The sequence below is a fragment of the Theropithecus gelada genome, chromosome 3 (assembly GCF_003255815.1).
Source record: "Theropithecus gelada isolate Dixy chromosome 3, Tgel_1.0, whole genome shotgun sequence".
Lineage (NCBI taxonomy): Eukaryota > Metazoa > Chordata > Mammalia > Primates > Cercopithecidae > Theropithecus > Theropithecus gelada.
Genome location: NC_037670.1, coordinates 28,835,686 through 28,857,080, shown reverse-complemented (window position 1 = coordinate 28,857,080; position 21,395 = coordinate 28,835,686). Strand labels below are relative to the sequence as shown.

The 21,395-nt window shown below is 43.3% G+C and overlaps 2 long non-coding RNA genes across 2 annotated transcripts in view; both read left to right on the top strand.

Moving 5' to 3' along the window:
• LOC112621142 overlaps positions 1–13,355 on the top strand; it is a 37,947-nt gene extending 24,592 nt beyond the window's left edge. The window contains exon 3 of the long non-coding RNA XR_003118671.1: positions 12,578–13,355. This is a non-coding gene — a long non-coding RNA (uncharacterized LOC112621142). The remainder of the gene's footprint in view (positions 1–12,577) is intronic.
• A 6,167-nt stretch (positions 13,356–19,522) lies between these two features.
• LOC112621328 lies at positions 19,523–20,830 on the top strand. The gene is made up of 2 exons (XR_003118705.1): positions 19,523–19,692; positions 19,869–20,830. It is a non-coding gene; the product is annotated as an uncharacterized LOC112621328 (long non-coding RNA).
• Positions 20,831–21,395: the final 565 nt, after the last annotated feature.

The following is a 21,395-nucleotide window of genomic DNA, read 5'->3' as shown; positions in this document are numbered from 1 at the left end:
TAAAAAAAAAATACAAAAATTAGCTGAGTGTGGTGGTGGGAGCCTATAATCCCAGCTACTCAGGAGGCTGAGGCAGGAGAATCACTTGAACCTGGGAGGTGGAGGTTGCAGTGAATTGAGATTGTGCCATTGCACTTCAGCCTGGACGACAGATGAGACTCTGTCTCAAAAAAAAAAAAAAAAAAAAAAAAGAAAGATAGATAATAGGGAAGAGGCAGCAGTCAAAGTGAAAGTGGCTAAACATTTTTTATAATTGATTTAAGACTTAAATCTTAAAAATCAGTAAGACTGATTACTCTTGAGCGGGAATTAAAAAAATGTATATGTATAGTTTAGAGGATAAAGGGGGAATCAGTAAAACTCAAACAATCCAAGAGAAAGAGAAAAGAAACAAAGAAAAGACAAAGTAGGAAGTATAAAATAAAGCAGTGGCAATAAACCTAAACATATGAGTAATCATAATCCACACAAATAGAATAAATTATTCAGTTAAAAGACAGAAGGTAGGCATGGTGGCTCATGGCCTGAAGTCCCAGCTACTTGGGAGGATGGTGTGGGAGGACTGCTTGAGTCTAGGAGCTTGAGGCCAGCCTGCGCACCACAGTGAGACCCCATCTCAAAAAAAAAAAGACAGAGATTGTTACAATAGGTTAAACACACACACACACACACACACACACACACACGCACATGCAATCTAGTATTCTAGTATGCCTCTTGTTTACACGAGTGATGCAGAAAGTTCGAAAATACACACCAGGGGTATACTAATCAAAAGAAAGTTAGTTCAGCCATAGTAATAACAGACAAAATGGACGTTTTTATACATGTATAAAAGTACTTTAAAGAGAAAAATAGTCACTACCTATGGTAAAAGGAACAGTTCATTAAGATACATTCACCTCCATTGTACCTAGCAAGATCACCTTAAAACATAGGTAGCAAAAATTTACAAAATTAGAAGGAAAAATAGACAAATCCATACTTGTAGTGAGAGGTTTTAACATACCTCTCATAATAATTGATAAACCAAGAAGACAGAAAATTAGTATGATTATGGAACATATGAACAATATAAGAAGCTTGAACAATAATTGTATGTGTAATTTTACACTCAACAATCAGACAATAGGCCAACTGCAGTGGCTCACGTCTGTAATTCCAGCACTTTGGGAGGCCAAGGCAGGCAGGTCACTTGAGGTCAGGAGTTCCAGACCAGCCTGGCCAACATGGCGAAACTCCAGCTCTACTAAAAATACAAAAATTAGCTGGGCGTGGTGGTGGGCACCTGTAATCTCAGCTACTCAGGAGGCTGAGGCATGAGAATAGCTTGAACCTGGGAGGTGGAGGTTGCAGTGAGCCGAGACTGTGCCACTGTACTCCAGCCTGGGCAACGGAGCGAGACTTCGTCTCAAACAACAACAGCCTCCACCTGCCAAAAAAGTTAGAGAATATACATTTTTTCTAAGCAGATACAGAAAATATACAGATTTTGATTGCGCTGTAGATATTTATATCATGAAGTTATTTATGTAAAGCTTAAAAACTTATAAAATGATACTATGCCATATTCATGGATATTATCTTCTTAAAAAACATAAAATACATGGGAGCAACAGACCCTAAATTCAGGCTGTAGTTGGAAGGAGGAAAAGGGGATGGGGGAGGGACATATTAGGGGCCTCAATGGTATCTGTAGTGCTTAAAACAACCTTACATAAAAGATCAGCTTCCTGTCCTGATCCAGAAGGGGTCTAACCTCTAAGTCTCTCTCTCTCTCTCTCTCCCACTGATTATAACTAAAACTTTTAAAAGCAGAAAATTCTTAAGACTTGGAAAAGTCATAGCATGCAGTCTGAGGAAAGGAGTCAAAACTTGAAGAATGAACTGTTCAGAACTGAATTTCTCATTTTCCCCCTTCTATTTCCCAACTTTGATCTGAGGGCAGCCTAGTTGTGGACCTAAAATCCTGAGAAAAACCCTGTATTTCTGGCCAGAGGACTGAGAAAATGGATCCCTGGGAACTAGATAACAGGGCAGCAGTCCCCAACCTTTTTGGCACCAGGGACCAGTTTCATGGAAGACAATTTGTCCATGAACCTGGGTAGGGGGATGTTTCAGGATGATTCAAGTGCATTACATTTATTGTGCCCTTTTATTTCTATTGTTATTACATTGTAACATATAATGAAATAATTATGCAACTCACCATAAGGTAGAATCAGTGGGAGTGCTGAGCTTGTTTTCCTGTAACTAGACGGTTCCATCTGGGGGTGACGGGGGACAGTGACAGATCATCAGGCATTAGATTCTCATAAGGAGCACACAACCTAGATCCCTCGCATGCGCAGTTCACAACAGGGTTTGTGCCCCTATAAGAATCTGATGGCTCTGCTGATCTGACAGGTGGCGGGGATCAGGCAGTAACGCGAGCGATGGGGAGTGGCTGTAAATACAGACGAAGCTTTGCTTGCTTGCCCACAGCTCACCTTCTGCTGTGCTGCCTGGTTCCTAACAGGCCATGGACCTGTACCGGTCCATGGCCCAGGGACTGGGGGCTCCTGGAGTAGGGGAAATGCTGGAAAAGAGGGATTCCTTAGCTCTGTGTATGGACCAACACAAATCTTGGGTTCAGCCTGAAGTTGCATAGACCCAGGACAGACCTATAAGCACTACTGCAAAGGTTTTCACAACTGACCTGACACTAGAACCCTGCAAACAGAAGGCAAGACAGAACCTGTGATCTCAACACAGCAGGGTTGATGGCCTGCTAAACAAAACGAAACCAACATTCTCTAGAAGTTTTACAAGGAGAATCTAGAATTTCACGGAGTAATATTAGAAATGTACGAGATACAATCCAAACTTACTTGACACATAAAGAACCAGGAAAATGTGATTATTTTTCAAAGGAAAAGGCAATAGATTATGTTAATCCTGAGATGGTCCAGATGCTGAAGTTATCAGACAAATACTTTAGCTGTTGTAACCAAGCCCACGAGGTAAAGGTAAACACCTTAAGATGGAAAGAAAAAAGTGTTTGGCAAAGAAATAGAAACTATTATAAAAATACAATACAACTTTTGAAAGTGAAAATTATAATATCTGAAAACAAAATTCATTGAATGGGCTTAATAGCGAATGGAGATGGCAGAGGAGTCAGTGAACTTGAAGATGTATCTATAAAAATTATCTGGTCTAAAGGACAGAGAGAAAAAATGATTGAAAAAAATTAATAGACTCTCAGTGGCCTGTGATATAAGACCAAAAGGTCTGACATTCTTGTTCTTGTAGCACCAAAAGGAAAGAGAAAGGAGATTGGATTAGGAAAAAATACATATTTGAAGAATTAACGGCTGAAAATGTCTTACATTTGGGCAAAACATAAATTTGTAGATGTAAGAAGCTCGGCAAGTCTCAAATGGAATAAACTAAAAGGAAATCATGTCCAGATGCATCACACACTGTTGAAAACCAGGTATAATGGAAAAATCTTGAAAGCAGCCAGAAATAAGTAACACATTATATATAGGGGAACAATGATTCATATGACTGAGTATTTCTCACCAAAAACCATGGAGGCCAGAAGACAGTAGAATAACATTTTTAAAGTGCTTAAAGAAAGGAGCTTTTAACCCAGAATGCTATATTCAGAAAAAAATATCCTTCCGGAATGATGGTAAAATAAAGACATTCTCAGATTAAGAAAAAGTGAGAGAATTCTTTGATATTAAACCTGCTCTAAAATAAATACCAAAGAGAGACTTACAGGCTGAAGGTAAATGATACCCTCAGGAATGAAGGAAGAGCAACAGAAATGGTAAATATTGGGCTAAATAAAATACCCTATTTTTATCCATTTAAATTCTTTAAATATTTACAGCTGTTGAAGGCAAAAATCGTAACGTTGGTGAGGTTCTCAATGTATATAGATATAAACATAACAGCTATAACATAAAGGGGGAGGGTAAAAGTATGTATATGTTTGTCAGGCTCCTACATTTTACTTTGAATTGGTAAAATAGTAACTTGAAGTAGACTGTAAAAGACTAGGAATGCATATTGCAATATCTAGAACAGTCACTACACACACACATACACAAAGAGATATTGCCAAAAGAGCCAATAGATACATTAAAATGAAATACTAAAAACTTTAAGTAATTCAAAAGAAGGTAGGAACAATGAAACAGAACCAAAACACATAGAGGACAAACAGAAACCACATAATAAAATAATAGATATAAATTCAACCATACCAATAATTACATTAAATGTAAATGATCTAAACATACTGCTAAAAAAAGAGATAGTCAGATTGGATAAAAAAGACTCAAATATAAACTGTCTACAGAAAGCTAATTTAAATATGACATAGGTTAAAAAAGGAAACAATATAAAGCAAATATGATGAAATGATAGAATCAAGTGGTAGATACCTGTGAGTTAATTCTGTTACTTGCTATGTTTGAAATATTCATAATAATAATAAAAGGTGATTGGATGATTTCTTACATAAATATTCTAGTCCTCTAGAGGAGGAAAGGAAAGATTGGCTAATGGATACAAGTTACGGCAAGATGGGAGGGATAATTCTAGTGTTCTATAGCACTTTAGGGTGAATGTAGTTAACAATAATTAAATGTACATGTTCAAAAAGCTGGAAGAGAGAATTTTTTTTTTTTTTTTTTTTTTTGAGACAGAGTCTTACCCTGTCACCCAGGCTGGAGTGAAGGGGAGTGATCTCAGCTTACTGCAACTTCTGCCTCCTGAGTTTAAGCAATTCTTGTGCCTCAGCCTCTTGTGCCTTTGCAGCTCTGTAGCGATTATTGTTATATACATGTTTTAAGACAGTGTCTCGCTTTATTGCCCAGGCTGAAGTGCAGTGGCATGATCTTGACTCACTGCAATCTCCACCTCCCGGGTTCAAGCAATTCCCCTGCCTCAGCCTCCTGAGTAGCTGAGACTACCGGCATGCATCACCACGCCTGGCTAATTTTTTGTATTTTAATAGAGATTGGGTTTCACCATGCTGGCCAGGATGGTCTTGATCTCCTGACCTCGTGATCCACCCACCTCGGCCTCCCAAAGTGCTAGAATTATAGGCATGAGCCACTGTGCTCAGCCTAAAAGAGAGGATTTTGATTGTTCACAACACAAAAAAATGATAAATGTTCAAGGTGATGGATATGCTAATTACCCTGATTTGATCATTATACATTGTACACATGTATCCAAATATCACTCTGTGTCCCACAAACATGTACAATTATTGCATATCAACTAAAAATAAAAAGAATCAATGCCCTTTAGATGGGTATATAAGATCTTTAGATGCCCGGTTCCAGACTGATGTCTCATCTTTTTCCCCTCTAGTCCCTGGTGTGGGACCAGAGCTGAGGATCTGGAATCAGACTGCTTAACTCAAGTTCTACTTCTTACCTGGTGATCATGTCCAAAGGACTTTAATTTTCTTAAACCTCAGAAGACTTCAACTGTAAAATAAGTATAACATTGCCTAACACTAAGGGTTTATTTTGAGGAATAAATGTAATATTGTACCTAAGTAATGGCAAAATGCTTGGCACATAGGACTTGTTCAAATGAATATGAGCTGTTATTAGCTAGACTGATTCACCTGGCTAAGTCACTGATTCCACTACAGGTCATCCTAATTCCTTGCCTTTTACTACCAACACAACACAGATTGCAACACATTAATGGCTGGTGAAATCAATGGAGTTTATTGTGGCCAGCATTACAAAAAATTGTAATGAAATGATGTACAACAGAATAGCATTTTTAAAAAGTGAATTTGTATAGTTAGGGTAATGATTGTTACAGCGTGTGGGTATAAAACATATTTATTATTGTGGGTTTTGGCCAAAAGAAGCTTGAGAGACACTGATTTCCATGATTCCTTTTGCCTGGAGTAACGAGGCTTATTGTTGCCCTCCGGTGGATTTTCAACAGCCTGTTGGAGCCCCACTTCTTGAAAAGTTTTCACGTGATTTTCCTTAGCTGAAATGCAAAACCTGTGGAAGCCAAGGGTGGGTTTTAAACAAGGAAGTGATTAGATATGATTTACATTCTAAGAACAGGTGCTCCTGTGACGAGGACGCCTCAGGAGGGAGTGAGAGCAGAAGGGAGCCCACCTGTGGTCATCTCAGCAACAGCAGAAGAACCTGGGCTGCTGGGAGTGGAGTTGGAGAGAAACAGGTTGATTTGGTAGTTATTCTGCAGGTAGAATGGACAGGCAAATTCCGCGAGATGCCCTGGGGTCGCTGCTCAGGCTCAGGTCTTTCTGTGGCTTCTTCTTGGTCAGTCTGGCTCCATTCCTCCATGTCTGGTTCATATCACTCCCTACATTCGGAGTCCATTTTCTGATGCGCTCTTTCAGCTCTTTGCCTGCACTCATCTGTGACTGCCTGCTCATCTCTCCAGGTGAACTGGAGCTCCTGGGAGTCCTTTCCTTTGTGGGGATTATCAATATCAGAATGGAGTGACTTCCGTCAAACCCTAACAAAATGGAGGCGGAGACCATGAAGAGCGAGCCTACCCGCATGCCTGTAACAGGACTTCTCACCAGTAATCCCTGCACATATGCCTATGATAGGGACTATGCCAGGAACTCCTCACGTACGCAAGATTCGAGGTAAGTCATTGGCTTAAGGACACTTGCCCAGCAATGGCAGCCTCTACCAATGCGACGTCGCCAACTCCTGTCATCAATGGTCTTTGTTTCCAAATAGCTTATGTGGAATTCTCCGTTTTTTGGTCTGTAAAAGTTTTCTTTAGCCCCAGTCTCTTTAGATATGCCTATGATTCATCCCAGCACATGTTTCCCAGGTTGCAATCCTCTGCAATTCCCAAATAAGCTCTTTTTGTGGAGATCCTGTCTCTCTCTGTCATTATTTAGGTTGACACCTTTTATGTCCTGCATTGCTGTTGATGACACCCACATTTGTACCTCTGGCTTGAACGTCCCCATCCCCAACAACGAAATTCCTATCTCTGTCTACTCGGTACCTCTATTTGAACCGCTAAGATGAGTGTCCCAAACCGAGCTTCTGTGATGCCCCCAAAGCTGCTCCTCCCCACCACCTCCTCCTCTCAGCAATGGCAGCTTTATTCTTCTTTGGGCTTTATTCCGTCCCCCAACTTTGGAGCTTTCTTGACCCCTCTCTATTGCTCACACGCCATATTCAGTGTGTCGGCAAATCCTTTGACCCTGCCTTCCAAAGACATCCAGAATCTCCTCACTTCTCACCACCTCTCTGTCTCACTCTGTGTCAGGCCACCCTGTGTGTCACTTGCACAATCGCAGGAGCCTTGGATGGAGTCCTTCAGACCTTCTACCTCTTTGACTTCATCTGGTGCTGCTCCAAGCCCCGTGCTCTTCCTTGGACACACCGAGCATGCTCCTGGCAGAGCCTTTGCACTTGCTGTTCCCTTTGTTGGGAAGCCTTTTCCCCAGATACCTGCTCAGCTCATCCCTTGTCTCTTTCAGTTCTCACTCAGATTCCCCTTCTCAGTTGAGTCTTTCTGACCATCCTCATTAAAATCAAGTAACACCCCTACTCCACTCCCTCGCCCATTTTCCTCATCCATTTCCGCCCCCCCCCAGGACTAATCACTCTCTAACATTCTATATATATATATATATATTTAATATATTCGTTTATACGTCTTGCATAAACAAAACAATTTGGTTTATTGTCTATCTCTTCTTGCTAGAGTGTAAACTCCACAAGGGTAAGAGTGCTTGTTTATTTTGTCACCGTTGTGTCCTTGGCTCCTAAAATGCTGATGGTGTGGCCAGCTGCATGCGCTGCTGTCTCTATTTTGAAATCCTTAGTAAATTTTGGACAAGACCCTCCTCTTTCATTTTATGCTGGACCTGGAAAATTACGGAGCGGGTTCTGACTTCCAGGCACATAGTATGCATTTAATAAATAATCTCTTGAATGAATGTTGAATGTGGTGGTTTTCAAAGCAGATGTGAGATAAGAGGTTACTGATTGGTTGACTGAATGGAGGGAGGGCTGATTATTCATTCCTCCATTCACTAACATTCAACAAATATTTACCTGACATCCTTAGGGATTAAATTTCTGTCCACTGATAGCAAACCTCATGCATTGTGTTGCGCACTCCATAGATTTGAGGGATTTTAGGAATACAACACCCTGTGATGTAGGTATGATTGTCTCCACTTCCAGATGAAGATACTGAGAAGTTAAGGCATTGCCTGAGGTCATGTGGCTCGTGGAAGCCCCAGGTAGGATTATCCCATGGCTGGCCAGGCTGAGCTGTGGGGGCAGGTCCTATACTTTCAGTCTCCTCCTTCAGAATCCCTCCTCCTCACTCCCCATTCGTGGGCTGCTTCTCCCAGGATCAGGCAGCCTCTGTCCACCTTTTCTCACTTCACCCTTTCTCTCTGCAGAATTAGAATCGGCTCTCACCTATTTGTTTCTTACTGTGGATTTATCCATGTGTCACCTCTCCCAGGCAGAATTACATTCTGAAGGCATCTCTAATTGAGATTGTTCCATGGGGAAGGACCCTTAGACCTCAGGAAGCAGGTGTTAAGGCCCTGGAGTGAGGCAGGAACCCCAAAGCCCTGATGACACCCCATGTAGGTACCCCTAAACCTGCCTACATTTCAGGCCAGGCCTCCAGTATAGAGATGGAAAATAGTCCCACTTTTGGTCACAGATTCTAGAAAACTGTGAAATTCTGGGGAAATCCATTTTGAGTAATACCTTTTAGAAGAAGGAGAAATGGAAGTAGCTTATCATAGCATGGGTTTTGTTAGACAAAGATGGCAATTCAGGAGGAAACATAAATTTAACAACTCTTAAGTATGTGCAGCTGACATCTCGTAGAGTGGGACTGGTGACTAAACCAGAAGTTACTGTCTGCATCCTCTGTCACTTACAAATAAAAATGAGGACCAGACCTTAGTTATGAAATGCACGAACAACCTCTGCTGTGGGAGCCACATAAAAAGATGGTGATTCCAAATATTTAACCTTATCATGTGTCTGTGTGGTTTCATTTGAAAATGGTGGGGTGCCTGAAATTCTCAGAACTTCGAAAACTCTTAACTTTTTTGGTTTTTTTTTGAGACAGGGTCTTACTCTGTTGCCCAGACTGGAGTGCGGTGGTGCAATCATAGTTCACTGCAGCCTCAAACTCCTGGCCTCAAAGGATCCTCTCAAGTACCTGGGATTACAGGTGCATGCCATCGTGGCCAATTTTTAATTTTTTTTTGTAGAGACGAGGGTCTTTCTCATGTTGCCCAAGGTTTTGAACTCCTGGGCTCAAGAGATACTCCCATCCTAGCCTCCCAAAGTGCTGGAATTACAGGCAGAATTCATCATGCCCAGTTGAAACTCTATGCATTGAAATAACAAATATAAGAAATAGGTAAAAATATAATACATAATAAATACAATAAATATAATAAATACACAAATATATATAGTATTCTACATGTAAAATCATATGTATTTTATATATGAATATATTATATATTTTGTATATGACTTTATTATCTAATATAATATATTGTATATATATTTGAAAATATTATATATATAAAGTATATGACATATAAAATCAGAAATAAACATAAGGAATGTAAGTATTGAAATTACATTGTAAACTTGCTTTTTGTACTCAGACCTTCCCCACAGTATTAGGATGGTTTCATTGGCAAGTAAAAGAAACTGAACCTAACCCAGCTTAGGACTTCAGGAAAATTGATTGAATGATTGGTTGATTGCTTCTATGATTGAACACGCTGCCTCACCTCCAGGCCTCCTGGCTTGATGCCCAGAGGGGCAAAAGGAGCTTCTCTCTTCTCCCAGCAGTCACATGTCGAATCCTAGATGAGCTCGGGCTGGCCTTACTTGGACACATGCCCATCCCTTGGGCCCTTGACTTAGCAGGAAGGATGGGGGGCTGATTAGCCAGACCTCAAGGGGGCCAGAAACTGTGACTGAACCCCCGAGAATCAATACTGTCAGCTTTGGGGAGAAGCAGCTCCCAGAAAAAAGAAACAGTGATTGCCTATAATCTTGCTTTTCTTTCCATGCTGACAAGAGACATTTTCCCTGAGACTGACAGAAAGCGCCGTGTTGTAAAGAACTAGTCCTTTCTCTTAGCTGTTTTCATAATTCCAGGTGTTTTGTGTTCCAGTCAAAAGACTCAAGAAAAGAAAAATTTCCCAAAAGAGAGGATCAACTTCTTTATTTTGGGAACAGTAGCTAAAATGTGGTCTCTGGACTCAGGCTAACCTAGATTTCAACACTGCATCTCCTGTGGAGTGTAGGAACTTGGGAACTTAGGTCCTGTTGGCCTTCACTTTCCCCATTTGTAAAACAGAGATAAAATTATACCCCTCTTAGTTTTGTGGTAAGGATTAGATAAAATAACACATATTACCAAATAGCACAGGTCTCTGTAGATTTTCTTTTATTTACTTTCTCCTTCAAATACCCACTGGGTAATTTTTTACCCCTGGAGAAGCCTTGGAAAAGCGGTGATACCAGATACATTCCCTTATCGTATCTCTTGTCACATTCATTATGCTGAAATCATCCATTTAAGTGTGTCTCTCTCTTTTGTTTTCCATCAGGCGGCAGGTTCCTTGAGATCCAGGGCCATGTGTTATCCATTTTGATGTCCCCAGTGTCAAACTTAATGCCTGGGAACACAATAGGAATTCAGTCAATGCGGAGCTGCTGAACTATTGAACCACCAGGTAGAGCTTTTGAGGGTGACCGATCGTTGTTGCCTTTAAAAAGCCAGATTGGTGGGTTACACCCACACAGAGCCAAGTTAGACTATTTTCTGGAATTTGTTTAACCCAGGGTATGTATTTAGCTGGACCTCAAATGGAATGTTGATGTGACCAAGTCATCTTATAGGGGAATGGCAAGGCAGGGAAGAGGCAACAGGGAGTTACACGGCTGGTTGGAGTCTTCACTCTCCTACCTACTTGCTTGTGGAATCTTGAGCAAGTTTTTTGATCTATTTCTACCTCAGTTTTCTGATCTTTAAAACGGTTCCGCAATAATACCAACCACATAGGACTACTGGGATAATTAAATGAGACAATGTATTTAAAAAGCCACTGTGGGCCGGGCATGGTGGCTCATGCCTGTAATCCTAGCACTTTGGGAAGCCAAAGTAGTTGGATCACTTGAACTCAGGAGTTCAAGACCAGCGTGGGCAACATGATGAAACCCCATCTCTAGAAAAATACAAAAAAATTAGCCAGGCATGGTTGGCATTTGCCTGTAGTCCCAGCTACTCAGGAGACTGAGGTGGGAGGATCACTTGGAACCTGGGAAGCAGAGGTTGCAGTGAGCCAAGATTGTGCCACTGAACTCCAGCCTGAGATGTTTAAAAAAAAAAAAAAAAAAGCCACTGCCTTGATGCATCAACATGCAATATGGAAAGGTCCCTGACCTGGGGCCACAGGGTTTGCTTGGTAGGCACTGTGTTTGTAGGAGTACAGTCTTGGCTGCTGTAACAAAAAGGCTCCAAAGTACAGTGACTTACTGAGAGAAGTTGATCTGTTTCCATGTCACAGTCTGGAGGTCAGCAGATCAGGTCTGCTGGGGCAGCTCCACATCCTGAACACGTGCTTTCCATCTCTGTGTCTAAGGAGATACCCCGGTTCTCCTCCTCTCCTTCCAGCAGTGGAAAGTGGGGAAGGGACTGGGCATGGAGGGGTCGATGATACTACCAATTTTTTGAGAGCAAGATCAAGATGTGACCTTTATCACTTCTGTGGGCTTTACCTAGTCACATGACCATGGCTACTGCAAGGGAGACTGGGAAATGTAGTCTTTGGCCAGGCAGCCATGTTGCTGGCTAAAATTTATACTACAGAAGTATAGAAGAACAAAAATTGGGAGACAACCAGCCACCTGCCATAGCCACTTAGGACCTCATGAAGAAAGGCAAGAGTGATAGTTACCTCTCAAAAAGGCTCTTTGCTGGGTTCCCTTGGCAGCAAGTGCATTGTACAAAGTCTAACTCCCCATGAACCAGAAGGGAATTCAGGAAATGATTCAGGCTCCCTGGCTGACTCAAACACTCAGGATCCTGGAGAGAAAAGTAGCCATACACCCATTTGGGGCTTGGGGTTTAGTTTATAATAATAATAATGACTTTGGCACAGAAAACTTCCTGAGGGTTAATGAATGACTGGCTTGGATTAATAGCCCAAATCACTGCTGAAGTCTATCAACTCCTTCCAGCTTCATATTAATCTACAGGAAATTCTTTGTATACCCAGCTATTACTGCTTCAATCTCACAAAATAAAAATGAATGGATGTTTCATTAGAACTTGGAAAAAAACTTGATCACCATTGTGGGTGGCCACCATGCTATTATTATTTTTTTTTCAGGCACATTTCCTGCATTTCCTCTGGTTCTCTTTCTGGCTTCAATTTGTTTCAGTGGCAACAGCAGCAGCTGGCCCTCTAGACTAACATCTCCTTGCTATTTATAATACACTTTGCAATGCTCATTATTTCTTAACTTTGTCTTCCCAGATAGACTGGGAGCTCCATGAGGTCCGAGACAACCTGAAGTCTCCCAGCTCAGAAGAGACTTGCTATGGCAATCACTCAGTAACTATTTGTTGAATTGGACATAGTAGAAGAGCTGAAGAATTTTAAACAAGTCACCATCAGTCCAGTGGATTCCTCAAAGCAAACCTGGAAATCTCGGCATGAGTTGGATTTAAGGCAGTACATTTTCAGCTCCTCAAAATTTGAACAGTTTCTCAAGAGAACAACTTGAAACAGAAAGGAAGGATGTAGATGTGGTTGTAGAAGATGATGTCTAAGGCCACCAAACTGTCCACTGTGAAGATAAACCATGCATGTTTAGTAGGCGGTGGCTCCCCTTCCCTGTGGGGAGTCCCACTGCTTCCCTGGCCTGGGAGTTCTCTGCCAGTAGATGTTATTGACAAAATAAGCAAAGTCCCCTGATTCAGATAATTAGAGTTTATGATAGCTCTAGATTGCCACTGCCATGCTATTTAAAGTCCTGCTTTATTGTCTGACATGAGTTTGGCACCTGTGAGGACTTGTCCAACGCAAGGTACAATCTCCACTGAAAGATACCACCAGCACATCTTGTCACTGTGCTGTAGCAAGCCGGGCGGTACAATGATGTTGGCAGGACCCTGTTTAGGTGGAGGATGGCTACCTGGGCATCAATAACATTCTACCTTGATTCCACATTGATTCCCAAACAGCTCTTCACCCACATCTTCTAATTAAAGCAGCAGATGGGAGTCCCAGCTAGAGAAAAGTTCTGGGAGCAGGAGAGGTGTTGGTGGCTTTAAAACCAAGGGTAAAGACTGAATTAGGAGGTTAGGCAGGAGTAGGATCAAAGGCTTAGAAAGTGCTTGTTTCCTTCTATTGTTCTTATGAGAGCTGATAAGGGGCTTTCAGTTTTGTGGGGAGCCTTGGAAGAGAATGAGGGAATTTAATCAACTAGCGGGACCTTTCCAACCTACATTTCCCAGTGTTTGTTGGGTGATACATTTGCCTAATAAGTTAAAGCTTCCAAAAATAGAAAGGAAAGCTTGGCGACACTAAGCTCCGGCATGCTGTCATCTTCTGGCTAGGGGTCTTGTGCTTCTGTTTTTCTATTTCTGACCAAGGACATAAAATGTGTTGTGACCTCTCAGATAATGCTATGGCATCATGTCCAAGCAGCAACTAACCAGAGTGGAGTTTTTGTAGATAAAAAAAGTACTGAATAGCTCAGCCACAGGGAGGATTTCACGATAAATTGCTTTTTCAGAAAATGACAAAGGGGCAGACACTTGCGGTTCTTCCATTGAGAGCCTTAAGGAAGTTAAGCGAAGCTCCGCTCACCCCTTCAAGTAACGATGACCCATCAGATTGTGGTCATAACCAGTAGCATCTGAGCCACCCCTAACCTCTCTGGGCCCCAGATTCCTTGTTAAGTTAAATGAGATGACTTCCCAGTTTACCATTCTAGGGGTTCCTGAGGAGTTAAAAATGAAGGAGAAAATCCAACATGTACCAAGTGAACAAGAGCTCAAGGCGTATCACTGGCACGAAAGTGACCGCTGTCCATTAGAGATGTGCTTGCCCTAGATTTCCTTTAGGAAATGCAAACATTGAACTCTGACCTTCAGGACCCAAGCCCCGGCTTGTATCTATTCTATACACTTTCTGTTATTTGATAGGGCTCACAAGGAACAGTCTTTTTTTGTTGTTGTTGTGAGAGACGGAGTCTCACTCTGTCTCCCAGGCTGGAGTGCAGTGGTGCCATCTCAGCTCACTGCAACCTCCATCCGCCGGGTTCAAGCAATTCTCCTGTCTCAGCATCCTAAGTAACTAGGACTATAGGCGTGTGCCATCATGCCCAGCTAATTTTTATATTTTTAGTAGAGACGGGGTTTCACCATGTTGGCCAGGCTGGTCTCGAACTCCTAATCTCAAGTGATCTACCCTCCTTGGCCTCCCAAAGTGCTGGAATTACAGATGTGAGCAACCACACCTGGCCCATTTGTTTTCTTTCAAGACTTTCTGTAAGACCAGTACTTTAGGTGAACATGTGGACAGAACAAGAGCATCACTATTTTGCAATATGAAGACCGGAAAAAACAGAGGCAAAATGTTGAGCTTAATGGCACCTTTTTATAATTTGTATTTGGTGTCTGTCATTTCCATTGGATAGTTTGAGAGATAAATACAAGTCAATGACATGTTCTCTTTCATACCCTATTGTCTAATCCTGCTAACACACACATGCACACACACACACACACACACACACACACAGTTTACCTAATTTATCTGTTCCCTGATTATTACACTCTCAATTGCTGCAGTCTCAGAAGCAGCATGGTATAACAGAAAGAATATGAGGCTTAGAATCCAAAAGCCAGAGTGTGAATTCCAGCTCCACCGACTTGCTGGGGGACTTGAAGCAAGGCATTAAGCGTCTCTGTTTACTCATTTTATTACTTTCCTATTGCCTCTGTGATATAGCACCACAAACTTGCTGACTTAAAACAACACACATTTATTCTCTTAGCATTCTGGAGGTCAGGAGTCCGAAATCAATTTCACTGGGCTAAAATCAAGATGTTGGTAGGACCAAGATCCCCATGGAGGCTCTGGGAGAACCCATTTCCTTGCCTTTGCCAGCTTCTAATGCTGCATTCCTTGCATTCCTTAATTGTTGACCCCTTCCCCCATCTTCAAAGCCAGCAGAGCAACACCTTGTTTCATTGCCTTCTCTCCTGTCAAATCTCCTTCTGCCTCCTTCCTATAAGAACACTTGTGGTTGCATTTAGAGGCTACGATGATAATCCAGAATAATATCTTTATCTCAAGATCTTTGACTTAGTCTCGTCTGCAAAGTCTCTTTTGCCACAGAGGGAAACATTCACAGGTCCCAGGAGTCAGGCGGTGCACATCTTTGGGGGACTTTATTCTGCCCACCACACTCATCTTTCTTTTTTAGATGGAGTCTTGCTCTGTCGCCCAGGCTGGAGTGCAGTGGCATGATCTTGGCTCACTGCAACCTCTGTCTCCCGGGTACGAGTGATTCTCCTGCCTCATCCTCCCAAGTAGCTGGAATTACAGGTGCCTGCCACCACGCCTGGCTAATTTTTGTATTTTTAGTAGAGATGGGGTTTCACTATGTTGGCCTGGCTGGTCTTGAACTCCTGACCTCAGGTGATTCTCCCACCTTGGCCTCCCAAAGTGCTGAGATTACAGACGTGAGCCACCATGCCTGGCCCCACACTCATCTGTTAAGTAGAGCTAGGAATTCCTATCCTAAGGGACACAAAAATGAAAAAAGATTTGTGAAGAGGCACATAGTAAAAGCCCACACATGTTGCTGAGTTTGGAGGAGGGTGGGTCTGACCTCCCATTGGCTGGTCTCCGCCTGATGGACATCATGAAGAATGAGAGAGCCAGGACTAATGTGACTGGGGGCTGTTCAGGGGCCAGAGTGGCTTGAGGTGCCAGCAGCCCTGGTCGAAGGATGACTTCAGGAGCAAGGCTCAGAGCTGGGTGGAAGAAGCTTCAATAAACAGCCCCTGAGCCAAGCATGATGGTGTGTGCCTGTGGTTCCAGCTACTCAGGAGGCAGGTGGGAGGATGGCTTGAGTCAGGAGTTCGAGGCTGCAGTGAGCTATGATCACACTACTGTACTCCAGCCTGGGTGACAGAATGACACCCTGTCTCTAAAAAGAAAAGGCACCTGGATGCTCATGACCGAGATGGGGTGGGGGCGGTGGTGGGGTGGGACGGCCTCACTTTATAACTTTGCTTTCAGCATGATGTGGATTAGTGTCTCCCACGTGGGAAAATTATGTTTACCACTTAGAGAGCGGATAGTGCTTGGTTACCCCATGACGCTGGACGGTGGCAGGCTTAACTCCCCCATCAAGGGCCTTGATGTATCTGGAGCCCTAGTCCTAGCAACAGCAGCAAATCTCCTTTTTCTTTTCCTCGAGCTGGTTGTTCACCAGGCAGTTGGGATGTTACATGAGAAGAGAAGACACACAGCAGTCCCTTGTTTTCAAGAAGTCAGTCTGGTCACGTTATTATTCTTTTTCAAACCCCTCCTCTTCACCAAGTTTTATGATCCTGGGAATGAGATTCCTCCCCAGCATCTTTAGAGTTATCAGGGGTTAGGATCGGTGCAAGCAGCCACTTCCCTGGAATCATCAGTAGCCCTCCAGCCTCTAGGGGAGAGCTGCCAGCGGTCAGAGTTGTTGGGAATTACAAGGGAGAAGCTAGGGAGAAGGAACTCAGTCCTTCAGTCTCTGAACTTGGCTCCTGGCAGGAGAAGCCAGGAGAGTGGGCCAGTCCTAGATAGGAGCTCTCCTAGGGAATTCCGAGGGTCCCCCCAAGATCCAGTCATAACATGAAGAATTACTGGTGGTCTCTTGCTCAGATGTGCCTGTGAATTCATATCACAGATGCTTGATGCACTTGACAATTGTTTAATTGCTTGAGCCCTACTGATACTCTTTAGGTCACTTCAAGGGAGTGATTTCAAGTATGATCATTGCCTCAAATCTGTATGGCTTTCCTTGCCTCTGAGGTGCTTTAAGAGGACTTATGTCCTTTGACTCCCTTAGTAACTCAGGAGGGTGGCTAAGATGCAGCTCTAGAGGTCTCCAAGCTCTCTGCAAAGCCTGCCTTCAGTAGTCTGTGCACCACGAGATGTATAACTTTATTATTCTCTAGCTGAATTTAGCTCCTGCTTCGAGCCACTGTTTTCCCATGTCATTTTAGGGGTTCCATGTTTTCCCTGGAGGTATATATATATATATATATATATATACACACACACACACACACACACACACACACACACACACACACATATTCCAGGGGCCTCTGAGGTGCCAAACATGTGTGGGGTCCATCTGGTTCACACTGATGTCCATGATCATTGATCTACATGGGTCATCAAGGAGCGATTTCCCTGTTGGAAGCTCCAAGTAAAATGTCAACTTCAACATTCCACACAGCTCTGGGTGCCACACTCCTTTTCCTTTTAAAAGATGATTATCTGCTAGTGGTGAATGCTCTTGGGGTTTTATTTGTAGTTTTTTTTCTTGTCCCAAATGTCTATATTTCATCTTCACTCTTGAGGGATATTTTCCATGGCTAGAGGATCTAGGCTTTTCTTTTGGATTCCACTGTGGCTTTAAAAAAAGTCAGCTGACTGTTTATTTATGGCCTCTTTAAAGGCGATCTCTTTCTTCCTAAGGCTGTTTTAAAAGTTTTCTTCCTTCCTCCCTCCTTCCCTCCCACCCCATCCTCCTCCTTCCTTTCCTTTCTCCCTCCCTTCCTTCTCTTCCTCCCTTCATCCCATCCTCCCTTCCTCCCTCTTTCCTTCTTTTTTCCTTCCTCCTGCCCTCCTTCCTTCTTCCATATTAAAATATTTAAATATATATATTTTTTGAGATGGAGTTTCACTCTTGTTGCCCAGGCTGGAGTACAATGGCACGATCTTGGCTTACTTCAATCTCCGCCTCCCGGGTTCAAGTGAGGTTCACCTGCCTCAGCCTCCCAAGTAGCTGGGATTACAGGCGCCTGCCACCATACCCAGCTAATTTTTGTATTTTTAGTAGAGATGGGGTTTCACCATGTTGGCCAGGCTGGTCTCAAACTCCTGAACTCAGGCAATCCACCTGCCTTGGCCTCCCAAAGTGCTGGGATTACAGGTGTGAGCCACCACGCCTGTCCTATTAAAATATTTTCTTCTGGGCCTTCCCTCCTTTTACTTCTTTTGATACCGCCATGAAATGCATGTTAGGTTGACTCACTGTATACTTTATTACGCTCTCTTCTGGTTTTAATCTTTCTGTCTTCTTATACTGTAATGTCAATGTTTCTTCTGCTTTAATTTTGGTATATGAATTCTTCAGCTGGATTCAAAGTGTGGTTAAAGCCACTTATATGCTCTTTAATTTTTAGTTGTTGTACTTTTCACCTCTGGAAGTTATTCTGAATTCTTTTTTTATATCAACTATGTGACTGTGTGACACTTCTTATAGTTTCCAGTTCCTGGTTCGAATTTGCAAACTTGTTGACTATTTCTTTGAATAGAGTAGCTAGAATTGTTTTAGTCTGTGTCTAGTGCGTTGAATATCTGAAACCCCTGTGAGTGTTTCTTTTGTCTGCTAGCCCTACTCATGGCATCCTGTTTTCTTGGATGTCTGGTTGTCGTTGAATATGTCCAGCTCCAGTTATTTCTGGGCATACCCAGAGGGCACACCTGTTCACTATCACCCAGTGGAATTGCCATGTGTTTGTCTCCTGTCATGATGACCTTTGCATTCAGGGAGAGGCCTCTGCTATCTGCAGAACTGTGTGAAATCACCTCATTTTTGCTTTCAATGAAGGTTGTCTCCTGCTGGTCACCACCACTTCCTCAAATGACTAATGCCACTCTTGCTCACAATGCTAAGACGCTAAGGAGTTTTCAGAGGGCTGGAGTGATTCTGCATCCGCTGAGGTTCTCAGGAAACGAGACCACAGGGCCATCTGTGCATGAGTGACAGTGGGGTGGGGTGGATGAGCAGTGGCAGTGGTGGGCACCTACGTGGTTGGGGTCACAGCTTTTTATATCTTGGTGAAAACAACATTCCACAAGAACAAATTCTGGTCACAGAGGCCAGAGTAGACTCTCAATGTGATGGCCCTTCGCCTTTGATGATAGCAGTTTTTTTAGGGGGAGCAGGGGTGGCCAAACTTGTTAGCCTAATTTTCTCTTCCTAATTCTACCTAGAGGCTGCTGAGTTCACCTCTCCCTTTGCCAGGCAGACAGGCTCAGACATGCAAGAATGGAAGGGGGTGTGGGGGTGGGTGGGAGGATTAAGTTGGGGAGAGCTAGTCTTGTCTTTGTAGATTACCAGAACTGACACACACACGTACACTCACTCACTCACTCACTCATCTATTCATCTATTTTTGGCCTAAGTGCCTTTGGACCCTTCTTTGGAAAAGCACATGAACTCTTTGGAGTCTCCTGTTCCACTTGGTAAATTTCCTATAGCCACGCACTGAAAGTTCCTGCTGCCCTCCTTCCTCTGAGCTTGTGGGGCCCACAGATCCCCTGCTCCACTTCCTGCTTCATTTCAGCTGACGGTGAGTGCAGGGCAGGCTTGTAGGAAGGGCGCGCTGGGGGCGGGGAACTGCAGCACCCACCCCACCCCCAGCCCCGGTGCTTAATGCCCCAGCCTCAGTCTCCCTTGCTGTGCCCTTCCCTTAAGCCTCACTCTTGGCCTCCCCAAAGACAGAGTTTATTCTGTTTTTATTGATAGGATGACTCTCCCTCGTTCTAATGCCATCTGAATGCCTGAGCAATTACATCTTACAACCTCATGAAAAAACACAGCAGCTTGTCACGATGAATGATGTTACCGTGAATAATGCAGTTTTGAGTTCAAACTCCTTCTTATTCCAAGAATGAGTAAATATCCCTATTCCCTCCCCTCCCCATTGCGTTTGGGTTTGACATGACATGAATCATTGTGGTTTTACTCCTGGGTAGAACTGTTTTTCTGTATTGCGTTGCCAACTGAGGGAAGGACAAAAAAAGGAGCCTTACTAAGGAGCAGTTTCAGATGAACTTCAACTCTCAGAAATCTTGAAGAATGAATGAACTACAACTTTCCGAAATTGCAAAAATGTTCAAATCAGAAGGGACCCACGGGAAGCAACCTGGTCCTTATATAGGACTGGAAAGAAAACGGAGGCCCAGTGAGGGAACACTGGCTTCTCCAAGGTCACACTGCAAGTCAGTGGTGGCACTAGTGACCCAGGAGTCCTCCTGATTCCACCGTGTCCTGACCCCAGACCAGCAGCCTTATTTGTGGTTAAAGAACATGGAAAAACAGCTTATGTTTGAATTTTAAAATCATGCCAGTACTAAAGATCTGCATTCCATGAACACTGAGCTTTGCTGTGTGCGGGTTGCTATGAATTTTGTCACTATTTTCTCTAAGCACTCTCAGTATTGTACATATACAATTCCATTCTTTATTGTCCAGGGAAAAAGTTGCATTTACTGAGCAGTGAGAAGGATGATTTGAAGTCCCTGGGGACCCCCACCCTTGTCTTTCTATGTGAGATTGTATTGCAGGGCTCACGTTCTCTCAGCAGTTCATTGCACATACAGTGCACTTATTGAGCACCTACTGTATGCCAGGAGTTATGTGGTAAGCTAAGCAGACAAAAACTCCTGCTCTCACAAGAAGAAAGAATAAACAAGCAGACAATTGCACGTATAATGTCGGCCGGGTGTGGTGGCTCACTCCTATAATCCTAGCACTTTGGGAGGTGGTGGTGGGAGGATTGCTTTAACTCAGGAGTTCAGGATGAGCCTGGGCAACATAGCAAGACCCTGTCTCTACAAAAATTCAAAAGATTAGCTGGGGGTGATGGCATGAATCTCTGGTCCCTCGGGACCAGAGGCCTCAGGAAGCTGAGGCAGGTGAATCACTTAAGCCTGGGAGGTTGAGGCTGCAGTGAGCTGTGATCACACCACTGCACTCCAGCCTGGGCCACAGAGCGAGACCCTGTCTCTAAATAAACAACCTGATGTCAAGTTAGGAAGTGTGGCAAAAAGGAACAAAGTCAGGGTGACTGCCGTTCTAGAAAGGGTGGTGAGGGAAGGTCTCCTTGAGCAGACCCTGTGGAAGTGGAAGGGTAAGTCATGAGACTCTCTGGAGGAAGAAGATTCCAGGTGGAAATGCCTTAGGGGGTGTTAAACGCTTTAACGGGTGTCAGCCAGAAAGCCAAATGGCTGGAGCTGAGGGAGTAGGGGAGGCGGCGTAGAAAATGAGGCC